The following is a 13,034-nucleotide window of genomic DNA, read 5'->3' as shown; positions in this document are numbered from 1 at the left end:
AGGACAGTGGGAGTGAACAGGAAGGGGTTTCGGCCCTTTGAACTTGTGTACAGTGAGAGTAAACGGGAAGGGGTTTTGATCCATTGGTATTGTGGACAGTGGGAATGAAAGGGAAAGGGTTTCGGTCCTTTGGGATTCTGTACAGTTGGTGTGAACGGGAAAGGGTTATGGTCCATTGTGATTGTGGACACTGGGAGTGAACGGGAGGGGTTTCGGGTCCATTGTTATCGTGGACAGTGGGACAGAACGGGAAGGGCTTTGGGTCCATCGGGATTTTGGACAGTGGGAGTGAATGTGAAGGTCTTTGGGTCCATTGGGATTGTGTACAGTGGGAGTGAATGGGAAGGGGATTGGGTCCATTGGGATTGTGTACTCTGGGCGTGAATGGGAAGGGGTTTGGGTCCATTGGGATTGTGGACAGTGGGGGTGAACGGAAAGGGTTTGGTTCCATTGGTATTGTCTACAGTTGGAGTGAACGGGAAGGGGTTTGGGTCCATTGGGATTGTCTACAGTGGGAGTGAACGGGAATGGCTTTGGGTCCATTGGGATTGTGTTCAGTGGGAGTGAATGGGAAGGGATTTGCGTCCATTGGGATTGTCTACAGTGGGAGTGAACGGGAAGGGGTTTGGGTCCAATGGGATTGTGTTCACTGGGAGTGAACGGGAAGGGATTTGTGTCTTTTGCGATTGAGAATTTTGGGAGTGAATGGGTAGGGTTTTGAGCCCTTTAGGATTGCAGACAGTGGGCGTGAATGAGAAAGGGTTTGTTTCCATTGGGATTGTTACAGTGGGAATGAACGGGAAGGGTATTGGGTCCAATGGGATTGTGGACAGTGGGAGTGAACGGGAAGGGGTTTGGTTCCATTGGGATTGTGGACAGTGGGAGTGAACGGGAAGGGGTTTGTTTCCATTGGGATTGTTACAGTGGGAATGAACGGGAAGGGTATTGGGTCCAATGGGATTGTGGACAGTGGGAGTGAACGGGAAGGGGTTTGGTTCCATTGGGATTGTGGACAGTGGGAGTGAACGGGAAGGGGTTTGGGTCCATTGGGATTGTGGACAGTGGGAGTGAACGGGAAGGGGTTTGGGCCCATTGGGATTGTGGACAGTGGGAGTGAACGGGTAGGGGTTTGGGTCCATTGGGAATGTCTACAGTGGGAGTGAACGGGAAGGGGTTTGGGTCCATTGGGAATGTGTACAGTGGGATGGAAAAAGAAGGTGTTTGGGTCCATTGGGATTGTGTGCAGTCGGAGTGAACGGGAAGGGGTTTGGGGCCATTGGGTTTGTGGACAGTTTGAATGAATGGGAAGGGGTTTGGGTCCATTCGGATTAAGGACAGTGGGAGTGAACAGGAAGGGGTTTCGGCCCTTTGAACTTGTGTACAGTGAGAGTAAACGGGAAGGGGTTTTGATCCATTGGTATTGTGGACAGTGGGAATGAATGGGAAAGGGTTTCGGTCCTTTGGGATTCTGTACAGTTGGTGTGAACGGGAAAGGGTTATGGTCCATTGTGGTTGTGGACACTGGGAGTGAACGGGAGGGGTTTCGGGTCCATTGTTATCGTGGACAGTGGGACAGAACGGGAAGGGCTTTGGATCCATCAGGATTTTGGACAGTGGGAGTGAATGTGAAGGTCTTTGGGTCCATTGGGATTGTGTACAGTGGGAGTGAATGGGAAGGGGATTGGGTCCATTGGGATTGTGTACGCTGGGCGTGAATGGGAAGGGGTTTGGGTCCATTGGGATTGTGGACAGTGGGGGTGAACGGAAAGGGTTTGGTTCCATTGGTATTGTCTACAGTTGGAGTGAACGGGAAGGGGTTTGGGTCCATTGGGATTGTCTACAGTGGGAGTGAACGGGAATGGCTTTGGGTCCATTGGGATTGTGTTCAGTGGGAGTGAATGGGAAGGGATTTGCGTCCATTGTGATTGTCTACAGTGGGAGTGAACGGGAAGGGGTTTGGGTCCAATGGGATTGTGTTCACTGGGAGTGAACGGGAAGGGATTTGGGTCTTTTGCGATTGAGAATTTTGGGAGTGAATGGATAGGGTTTTGAGCCCTTTGGGATTGCAGACAGTGGGCGTGAATGAGAAAGGGTTTGTTTCCATTGGGATTGTTACAGTGGGAATGAACGGGAAGGGTATTGGGTCCAATGGGATTGTGGACAGTGGGAGTGAACGGGAAGGGGTTTGGGTCCATTGGGATTGTGGACAGTGGGAGTGAACGCGAAGGGGTTTGGGTCCATTGGGATTGTGGACAGTGGGAGTGAACGGGAAGGGGATTGGGTGCATTGGGATTGTGTACAGTTGGTGTGAACAGGAAGGGGTTTGGATCCATTGGGATTGTGGAAGTGGGAGTGAATGTGAAGGGTTTTGGGACCATTGGGATTGTGTACAATGGGAGTGAATAGGAAGGGGTTTGGGTCCATTGGGATTGCATACCGTGGGAGTGAATGGGAAGGGGTTTGGAAACATTCGAATTGTGGACAGTGGGAGTGAACGGAAAGGGGTTTGGGTCCATTGGGATTGTGTACAGTGGGAGTGAACGGGAAGCGATTTGTGTCCGTTGAGATTGTGTACAGTGGGAGTGAACGGGAAGGGTTTTGGGGCCATTCGGATTGTGGACATGGGCGTGAATGGGAAGGGGTTTGGGTCCATTGGGATTGTGGACAGTGGGAGTGAACGGGAAGGGCTTTGGGTCTATTGGGATTGTGGACTGTGGGAGTGAACGGGAAGGGGTTCGGTTCCATTGGGATTGTGTACAGTGGGGGTAAACGGGAAGGTTTTCGGGTCCATTGGGATTGTGGACAGTGGGAGTGAAAGTGAAGGTGTTTGGGTCCATTGGGATTGACGACAGTGGGAGTGAATGGGAAGGGGTTTGGGCCAATTGGGATTGTGTACAGTGGGAGTGAACGGGAAGGGGTTTTGATCTATTGGGATTGTGGACAGTGGGAACGAATGGGAAGGGCTTTAGTTCCTTTGGGATTCTGTGCAGAATGTGTGAACGGGAAGGGGTTTGGGTCCATTGGGATTGTGCACAGTGGGAGTGAACGGGAAGGGGTTTTGATCCATTGGGATTGTGGACAGTGGGAAGGAACGGGAAGGGCTTTGGGTCCTTTGGGATTCTGTGCAGAATGTGTGAATGGGAAGGGGTTTGGGTCCATTGGGATTGTGCACAGTGGGAGTGAACGGTAAGGATTTTGGGCCCATTGGGATTGTGTACAGTGGGAGTTAACGGGAAGGGGTTCAGGTCCATTGGTTTTGCGTGCAGTGGGAGTGAACCGGATGCGGTTTGGGTCCATTGGGATTGTATACGGTAGGAGTGAAGGTGAAGGGGTTTGGGTCAATTGGGATTGTGTACAGTGGGAGTGAACGGGAAGGGGTTTGGGTCTATTGGGATTGTGTATTGTGGGCGTGAACAGGAAGGGGCTTGGGATGATTGGGATAGTGTACAGTGGGAGTGAATTGGAAGGGGTTTGGTTCCATTGGGATTGTGGACAGTGGGAGTGAACGGAAGGGGTTTGGGTCCATTGGGATTGTGGACAGTGGGAGTGAACGGAAGGGGTTTGGGTCCATTGGGATTGTGTACAGTGGGAGTCAACGGGAAGTCTTTTGGTTCCACTGGGATTGTGGACATTGGGAGTGAACGGGAAGTGGTTTGGGTCCATTGGGATTGTGTACACTGTGAGTGAACGGGAAGGGATTTGGGTCCATTGGGATTGTTACAGTGGGAGTGATCGGGATGCGGTTTGGATCCATTGCGATTGTGTACAGTGGGAGTGAGCAGGAATGGGTTCAGGTGCATTGGGATTGTGTACAGTGAGAGTGAACCGGAAGGGGTTTGGGTCCATTGGGATTGTGGACAGTGGGAATGAACGGGAAGGGGTTTGGGTCCTTTGGGATTCTGTACAGTGGGTGTGAATGGGAAGGGGTTATGGTCCATTGTGATTGTGGACAGTGGGAGTGAACAGGAAGGGGTTTGGGTCCGTTGAGATCGTGGACCGTGGGACAGAACGGGAAGGGGTTTGGGTCCATCGGGATTTTGGACAGTGGGAGTGAACGTGAAGGTCTTTGGGTCCATTGGGATTGTGTACAGTGGGAGTGAATGGGAAGGGGATTGGGTCCTTTGGAATTGTGTCCTCTGGGCGTGAATGGGAAGGGGTTTGGGTCCATTGGGATTGTGTACTGTGGACGTGAACGGGAAGGGGTTTGGGTCCATTGGGATTGTTGACAGTGGGAGTGAACGGTAAGGGGTTTGGGTCCATTGTGTTTGTGTACTGTGGGAGTGAACACGAAGGGGCTTGGGACAATTGGGATAGTGTACAGTGGGAGTGTCCATTGCAATTGTGGACTGTGCGAGTGAACGGGCAGGGCTTCAGTTCCATTGGGATTGTGGATAGTGTGAGTGAATGGGTAGGGATTTTGTTCCATTGGGATTGTGGACAGTGGGTGTGAACGGGAAGGGGTTACTGTCCATTGCTATTGTGGACTGTGCGAGTGAACGGGCAGGGCTTCGGGTCCATTGGGATTGTGGATAGTGGGAGTGAATGGGTAGGGATTTTGTTCCATTGGGATTGTGGACAGTGGGTGTGAACTGGAAGGGATTTGGGTCCATCGGGATTTTGGACAGTGTGAGTGAACGGGAAGGGTTTTGGGATGACTGGGATTGGGCAGGAGCTGGATTGTTAGAAATGGAACCTGTGTGCATTGCTTGAAGTTCTTGAGGTCTGGTTTGAGGCTTGAACGGTATTAGTGTCTTTGTTACTAGCCTTGGTTTGGTACTACGTGGTTTAGGATGTTCTCCATTCTGAACCTGATTTGTTCAAATGATGTCAGCATCGTGGCCAGGAATAGAATTCCCTTCCCTCAAACATCTTCCCTCAAAGTTCAAAGTGCGCGATCTAATCAAGTGGTTTAAGATGATGTAAGTATTTGATAGTGTTGATAGAGAGAAACTATTGCCCCTGGTGTGGGTGGAGGAGGGCAGGACGAGGGGGGCAAAACCTTGAACTGAGAGCTGGGGCGCTCATGGGCGATGTCATAGAAACATAGAAACTCGGAGCAGGAGGAGGCCATTTGGCCCTTCGAGCCTGCTCCCCCGTTCATTATGATCATGGCTGATCATCCAACTCAATAGCCTGCTCTGCGCTTTCTCCCCATACCCTTTGACCCCTTTCGCCCCAAGAGCTATATCGAACTCCTTCTTGAAAACACACGATGTTATGGCCTCAACTACTTCCTGTGGTAGCGAATTCCACAGACTCACCACTCTCTGGGTGAAGAAATTTCTCATCACCTCAGTCCTAAATGGTCTACCCCGTATCCTCAGACTGTGACCCCTGGTTCTGGACTCCCCCACCATTGGGAACACCCTTCCTGCATCTACCCTGTCTAGTCCTGTTAGAATTTTATAGAATTTCTATGAGATTCCCCTCCTCATTCTTCTGAACTCCAGCGAATATAATCCTAACCGACTCAGTCTCTCCTCCTATGTCAGTCCCGCCATCCCAGGAATCAGGGTAAACCTTAGCTGCACTCCCTCTATAGCAAGAACATCCTTCCTCAGATAAAGAGACCAAAACTGCACACAATATTCCAGGTGTGGTCTCACCAAGGCCCTGTACAACTGCAGCAAGACATCCCTGTTCCTGTACTCAAATCCTCTGGCTATGAGGCCAACATACCATTTGCCTTCTTTACCGCCTGCTGTACCTGCATGCTTACTTCCAGCTGCTGGTGTACAAGGACACCCAGGTCTCGTTGCACATTCCCCTCTCTCAATTTACAGCCATTCAGATAATAATCTGCCTTCCTGTTTTTGCTACCAAAGTGGATAACCTCACATTTATCCACATTATACTGCATCTGCCATACATTTGCCCACTCACTCAGCTTGTCCAAATCACACTGAAGCATCTCTGCATCCTCCTCACAGCTCACCCTCCCACCCAGCTTTGTGTCATCTGCAAATGTGCAGATGTTACATTTAGTTCCCTCGTCTAAATCATTCATATATATTGTGAATAGCTGGGGTCCCAACACCGACCCCACTACTCAATGCCTGCCATTCGGAAAAAGACCCATTTATTCCTACTCTTTGCTTCCTGTCTACCAGCCAGTTTTCTATCCATCTCGATACACTACCCCCAATCCCATGTGCTTTAAATTTACACGCAAATCTTTTATGTGGGACTTTGTCGAAAGCCTTCTGAAAGTCCAAATAAACCACAACCACTGGCTCCCCCTCATCAACTCTACTTGTTACACCCTCGAAAAATTCCAGTAGATTTGTCAAGCATTATTTCCCTTTCGTAAACCCATGCTGACTCTGTCCGATTCTGCCACTGTCACAAGGAGGAGTGGGAATCTGGAACTCTCCCCAACCGAGATTGATTTTTGTTGGGTAAAAGGGGATTAAGGGTTATGGAACCGAGGTGGATAGATGGAGTCAAGATACAGATCAGCCATGATCAGACTGAATGGAGGAAGAGGCTCAAGAGAGGGGGTGAATGGCCTCCTCCTCTTCCTGTGTAACAGGCTCGAGAGGGGCTGAATGGGCCTCCTCCTGTTCCTGTGTAACAGGCTCGAGAGAGGGGCTGAATGGGCCTCTTCCTGTTCCTGTGTAACAGGCTCGAGAGGGGGGCTGAATGGGCTCCTCCTGTTCCTGTGTAACAGGCTCGAGAGGGGCTGAATGGGCCTCCTCCTGTTCCTGTGTAATAGGCTCCAGAGGGGCTGAATGGGCCTCCTCCTGTTCCTGTGTAACAGGCTCGAGAGGGGCTGAATGGGCCTCCTCCTGGTCCTGTGTAACAGGCTCGAGAGGGGCTGAATGGGCCTCCTCCTGTCCCCGTGTAACAGGCTCGAGAGGGGCTGACTGGGCCTCCTCCTGTTCCTGTGTAACAAGTTCGAGAGGGGCTGAATGGGCCTCCTCCTGTTCCTGTGTAATAGGCTCAAGAGGGGATGAATGGGCCTCCTCCTGTCCCCATGTAACAGGCTCGAGAGGGGCTGAATGGCCGCCTCCTGTTCCTGTGTAACAGGCTCGAGAGGGGCTGAATGGGCCTCCTCCTGTTCCTGTGTAACAGGCTCGAGAGGGGCTGAATGGGCCTCCTCCTGTTCCTGTGCAACAAGCCCGAGAGGGGTTGAATGGGCCTCCTCCTGTTCCTGTGTAACAGGCTCGAGAGAGAGGGGCTGAATGGCCTCCTCCTGTTCCTGTGTAACAGACTCGAGAGGGGCTGAATGGCCTCCTCCTGTTCCTGTGCAACAGGCCCGAGAGGGGCTGAATGTGCTCCTCCTGTTCCTGTGTAACAGGCTTGAGAGGGGCTGAATGGGCCTCCTCCTGTCCCCGTGTAACAGGCTCGAGAGGGGCTGACTGGGCCTCCTCCTGTTCCTGTGTAACAAGTTCGAGAGGGGCTGAATGGGCCTCCTCCTGTTCCTGTGTAATAGGCTCAAGAGGGGATGAATGGGCCTCCTCCTGTCCCCATGTAACAGGCTCGAGAGGGGCTGAATGGCCGCCTCCTGTTCCTGTGTAACAGGCTCGAGAGGGGCTGAATGGGCCTCCTCCTGTTCCTGTGTAACAGGCTCGAGAGGGGCTGAATGGGCCTCCTCCTGTTCCTGTGCAACAAGCCCGAGAGGGGTTGAATGGGCCTCCTCCTGTTCCTGTGTAACAGGCTCGAGAGAGAGGGGCTGAATGGCCTCCTCCTGTTCCTGTGTAACAGACTCGAGAGGGGCTGAATGGCCTCCTCCTGTTCCTGTGCAACAGGCCCGAGAGGGGCTGAATGTGCTCCTCCTGTTCCTGTGTAACAGGCTTGAGAGGGGCTGAATGGGCCTCCTCCTGTTTCTGTGTAACAGCCTCGGAGGAGCTGAATGGCCTCCTCCTGTTCCTGTGTAACAGGCTCAAGAGGGGCTGAATGGGCCTAGTCCTGCTCCTGTGTATTTTTCGACATGGATGCCGGGGATCAGAGTGCTGATGCTGCAGCGAGAGGAGGTCAGAGCTAAGCCCCAACTCGATTCTGGGCAGGTTGTGAGACCATCGAGTCTCACTGGGATTTGGCCTTGACCGTGATCTTTATCATTATCACATTTTGACCTGCCCCACATCCTCCTCCCTCTCCTACAACCCTCCCTATCTCTGTAACCTCCTCCAGTCCCAACAACCCTCCCTATCTCTGTAACCTCCTCCAGCCCCTACACCCCTCCCTATCTCCGTAACCTCCTCCAGCCCCTACAACCCTCCCTATCTCTGTAACCCCCTCCAGCCCCTACACCCCTCCCTATCTCTGTAACCTCCTCCAGTCCCAACAACCCTCCCTATCTCTGTAACCTCCTCCAGCCCCTACACCCCTCCCTATCTCTGTAACCTCCTCCAGCCCCTACAACCCTCCCTATCTCTGTAACCGCCACCAACCCCTACACCCCTCCCTATCGATGTAAACTCCACCAGCCCCTATAACCCTCCTTATCTCTGTAACCTCCTCCAGCCCCTACAACCCTCCCTATCTCTGTAACCTCCTCCAGCCCCAACAACCCTCCCTATCTCTGTAACCTCCTCCAACCCCTACAACCCTCCCTATCTCTGTAACACCCTACAACACAGACACCCCTCCCTATCTCTGTAACCTCCTCCAGCCCCTACAACCCTTCCTATCTCTGTAAACTCCTGCAGCCCCTTACAACCGTCCCTATCTCTGTAACCTCCTCCAGCCCCTAATACCCTCCCTATCTCTGTAACCTCCACCAGCCCCTACAACCCTCCCTAACTCTGTAACCTCCTCCAGCCTCTACAACCCTCCCTATCTCTGTAACCTCCTACAACCCTGACACCCCTCCCTATCTCTGTAACCTCCTCCAGCCCCTACAACCCTCCCTATTTCTGTAACCTCAACCAGCCCCTAAAACCCTCCCTATCGCTGTAAGATCCTCCAGCCCCTACAACCATCCCTATGTCTGGAAACTCCTACAACCCTGACACCCCTCCCTATATCTGTAACCTCCTCCAGCCCCTACAACACTCCCTATCTCTGTAAACTCCGCCAGCCCCATGCAACCCTCCCTATCTCTGTAACCTCCTCCAGCAAATACGACCCTCCCTATCTCTGTAACCTCCTACAACCCTGACACCCCTCCCTATCTCTGTAACATCCTCCAGTCCCTACAATCCTCCCTATCTCTGTAAACTCCTCCAGCCCCTACAACCCTCCCTAACTCTGTAACCTCCTTCAGCCCCTAATACCCTCCCTATCTCTGTACCCTCCTTCAGCAAATACGACCCGCCCTATCTATGTAACCTCCTACAACCCTGACACCCCTCCCTATCTCTGTAACCTCCTCCAGTCCCTACAATCCTCCCTATCTCTGTAAACTCCTCCAGCCCCTACAACCCTCCCTATCTCTGTAACTTCCTCCAGCCCCTACAACCCTCCATATCTCTGTAACCTCCTACAAACCTGACAACCCTCCATATCTCTCTAACCTCCTCCAGCCCCTACAACCCTCCCTATCTCTGTAACCTCCTCCAGCCCCTTACAACCCTCCCTATCTCTGTAACCTCCTCCAGCCTCTAATACCCTCCCTATCTTTAACCTCCTCCAGCCCCTACATCCGTCCCTATCTCTGTAACCTCCTCCAGCCCCTACAACCCTCCCTATCTCTATGACCTCCTCCAGCCTCTACAACCCTCCTTATCTCTGTAAACTCCACCAGCCCATACTACCCTCCCTATCTCTGTATCCTCCTCCAGCTCCTACAACCATCATTATCTCTGTAACCTTCTCCAGCCCCTACACACCTCCCTATCGCTGTAACCTCCTCCAGCCCCTACACCCCTCTCTATGTCTGTAACCTCCTCCAGTCCCTACAACCTTCCCTATCTCTGTAACCTCCTCCAGCTCCTAGTACCATCCTTATCTCTTTAATCTCTTCCAGTCCCGACAACCCTCCCTATCTCTGTTATCTCCTCCAGTCCCTCCAACCATCCCTATCTCTGTAACCTCTTCCAGTTTCTCCAACCCTCCCTATCTCTGTAACCTCCTCCAGTCGCTACAACCCTCCCTATCTCTGTAAACTCCTCCAGCCCCTACAACACTCCCTATCTCTGTAACCTCCTCCATTCCCTCCAACCCTCCCTATCTCTGTAACCTCCTCCAGTCTCTCCAACCCTCCCTATCACTTTAACATCCTCCAGCCCCTACAACCCTCCCTATCTCAGTAACATACTCCAGCTCCTACAACCATCCCTAACTCTGTAACCTCCTCCAGTCCCTACAACCCTCCCTATCTCTGGAACCTCCTCCAGCCCCTACACCCCTCCCTATCTCTGTAACCTCCTCCAGCCCCTACAACCCTCCCTATCTCTGTAACCGCCACCAGCCCCTACACCCCTCCCTATCGCTGTAAAGTCCACCAGCCCCAATAACACTCCCTATCTCTGTAACCTCCTCCAGTCCCTAAAACCCTCCCTATCTCTGTAAACTCCTCCAGCCCCTACAATCCTTCCTATCTCTGTAACCTCCTCCAGCCCCTACAACCCTCCCTATCTCTGTAACCTCCTACAACACTGACACCCCTCCCTATCTCTGTAACCTCCTCAAGCCCCTACAACCCTCCCTATATCTGTAACCTCCTCCACTCCCTTACAACTGTCCCTATCTCTGTAACCTCCTCCAGCCCCTAAAACCCTCCCTATCTCTGTAAACTCCTCCAGCCCCTACAATCCTTCCTATCTCTGTAACCTCCTCCAGCCCCTACAACCCTCCCTATCTCTGTAACCTCCTACAACACTGACACCCCTCCCTATCTCTGTAACCTCCTCAAGCCCCTACAACCCTCCGTATATCTGTAACCTCCTCCAGTCCCTTACAACTGTCCCTATCTCTGTAACCTCCTCCAGCCCCTAATACCCTCCCTATCTCTGTAACCTCCAGCAGCCCCTACAACCCTCCCTATCTCTGTAACCTCCTCCAGCCCCTACATCCCTCCCTATCTCTGTAACCTCCTCCAGCCCCTACAACCCTCCCTATTTCTGTAACCTCCACCAGCCCCTACAACCCTCCCTATCGCTGTAACCTCCTCCAGCCCCTACAACCATCCCTATGTCTGTAACCTCCTACAACCCTGACACCCCTCCATATCTCTGTAACCTCCGCCAGCCCCTTACAACCCTCCTTATCTCTGTAACCTCCTCCAGCCCCTAATACCCTCCCTATCTCTGTGACCTCCTCCAGCAAATACGAACCTCCCTATCTCTGTAACCAACTACAACCCTGACACCCGTCCCTATCTCTGTAACCTCCTCCAGTCCCTACAATTCTCCCTATCTCTGTAACCTCCACCAGACCCTACAATCCTCCCTATCTCTGTAAACTCCTCCAGCCCCTACAACCCTCCCTATCTCTTTAACTTCCTCCAGCCCCTACAACCCTCCCTATCTCTGTAACCTCCTACAACCCTGACACCCCTCCTTATCTCTATAACCTCCTCCAGCCCCTACAACCCTCCCTATCTCTGTAACCTCCTCCAGCCCCTTACAACCCTTCCTATCTCTGTAACATCGTCCAGCCCCTACAACCCTCCCTATCTCTGTAACCTCCTCCAGCCTCTAATACCCTCCCTATCTGTAACCTCCTCCAACCCTAAAACCCTCCCTTTCTGAAACCTCCTCCAGCCCCTGCATCACTCCCTATCTCTGTAACCTCCTCCAGCCCCTACAACCCTCCCTATCTCTATAACCTCCTCCAGCCTCTACAACCCTCCTTAACTCTGTAACCTCCACCAGCCCCTAAACCTTTCCCTATCGCTGTAACCTCCTCCAGCCGCTACACCCCTCCCTATCTCTGTAACCTCCTACAATCCTGACACCACTCCCTATCTCTGTAACCTCCTCCAGTCCCTACAATCCTCCTTATCTCTGTAAACTCCTCCAGCCCCTACAACCCTCCCTATCTCTGTAACCTCCTCCAGCCCCTAATACCCTCCCTATCTCTGTAACCTCCTTCAGCAAATACAACCCTCCCTATCTCTGTAACCTCCTACAACACTGACACCCCTCCCTATCTCTGTAACCTCCTCCAGTCCCTACAATCCTCCCTATCTCTGTAAACTCCACCAGCCCCTATAACCCTCCCTATCTCTGTAACCTCCTCCAGCCCCTACAACCCTCCCTATCTCTGTAACCTCCTCCAGCCCCTACAACACTCCCGATCTCTGTAACCTCCTCCAGCCCCTACAACCCTCCCTATCTCTGTAACCTCCTCCAGCCCCTACAACCCTCCCTATCTCTATAACCTCCTCCAGCCTCTACAACCCTCCTTAACTCTGTAACCTCCACCAGCCCCTACACCTCTCCCTATCGCTGTAACCTCCTCCAGCCGCTACAACCCTCCCTATCTCTGTAACCTCCTCCAGTCCCTACAATCCTCCCTATCTCTGTAAACTCCTCCAGCCCCTAAAACCCTCCCTATCTCTGTAACCTCCTCCAGCCCCTAATACCCTCCCTATCTCTGTAACCTCCTCCAGCCCCTACAACCCTCCCTATCTCTGTAACCTCCTACAACACTGACACCCTTCCCTATCTCTGTAACCTCCTCCAGCCCCTACAACCCTCCCTATCTCTAGAACCTCCTCCAGCCTCTACAACCCTCCTTATCTCTGTAACCTCCACCAGCCCCTATTACCCTCCCTATCTCTGTAACCTCCTCCAGCTCCTACAACCATCATTATCTCTGTAACCTTCTCCAGCCCCTACACCCCTCCCTAACGCTGTAACCTCCTCCAGCCCCTACACCCCTCCCTATGTCTGTAACCTCCTCCAGCCCCTACAACCCTCCCTATCTCTATAACCTCCTCCAGCCTCTACAACCCTCCTTAACTCTGTAACCTCCACCAGCCCCTAAACCTCTCCCTATCGCTGTAACCTCCTCCAGCCGCTACACCCCTCCCTATCTCTGTAACCTCCTACAACCCTGACACCACTCCCTATCTCTGTAACCTCCTCCAGTCCCTACAATCCTCCCTATCTCTGTAAACTCCTCCAGCCCCTACAACCCTC

The sequence above is a fragment of the Carcharodon carcharias genome, chromosome 35, assembly GCF_017639515.1.
Source record: "Carcharodon carcharias isolate sCarCar2 chromosome 35, sCarCar2.pri, whole genome shotgun sequence".
Taxonomy (NCBI): domain Eukaryota; kingdom Metazoa; phylum Chordata; class Chondrichthyes; order Lamniformes; family Lamnidae; genus Carcharodon; species Carcharodon carcharias.
Note: the sequence above shows the minus strand (reverse complement) of the source record.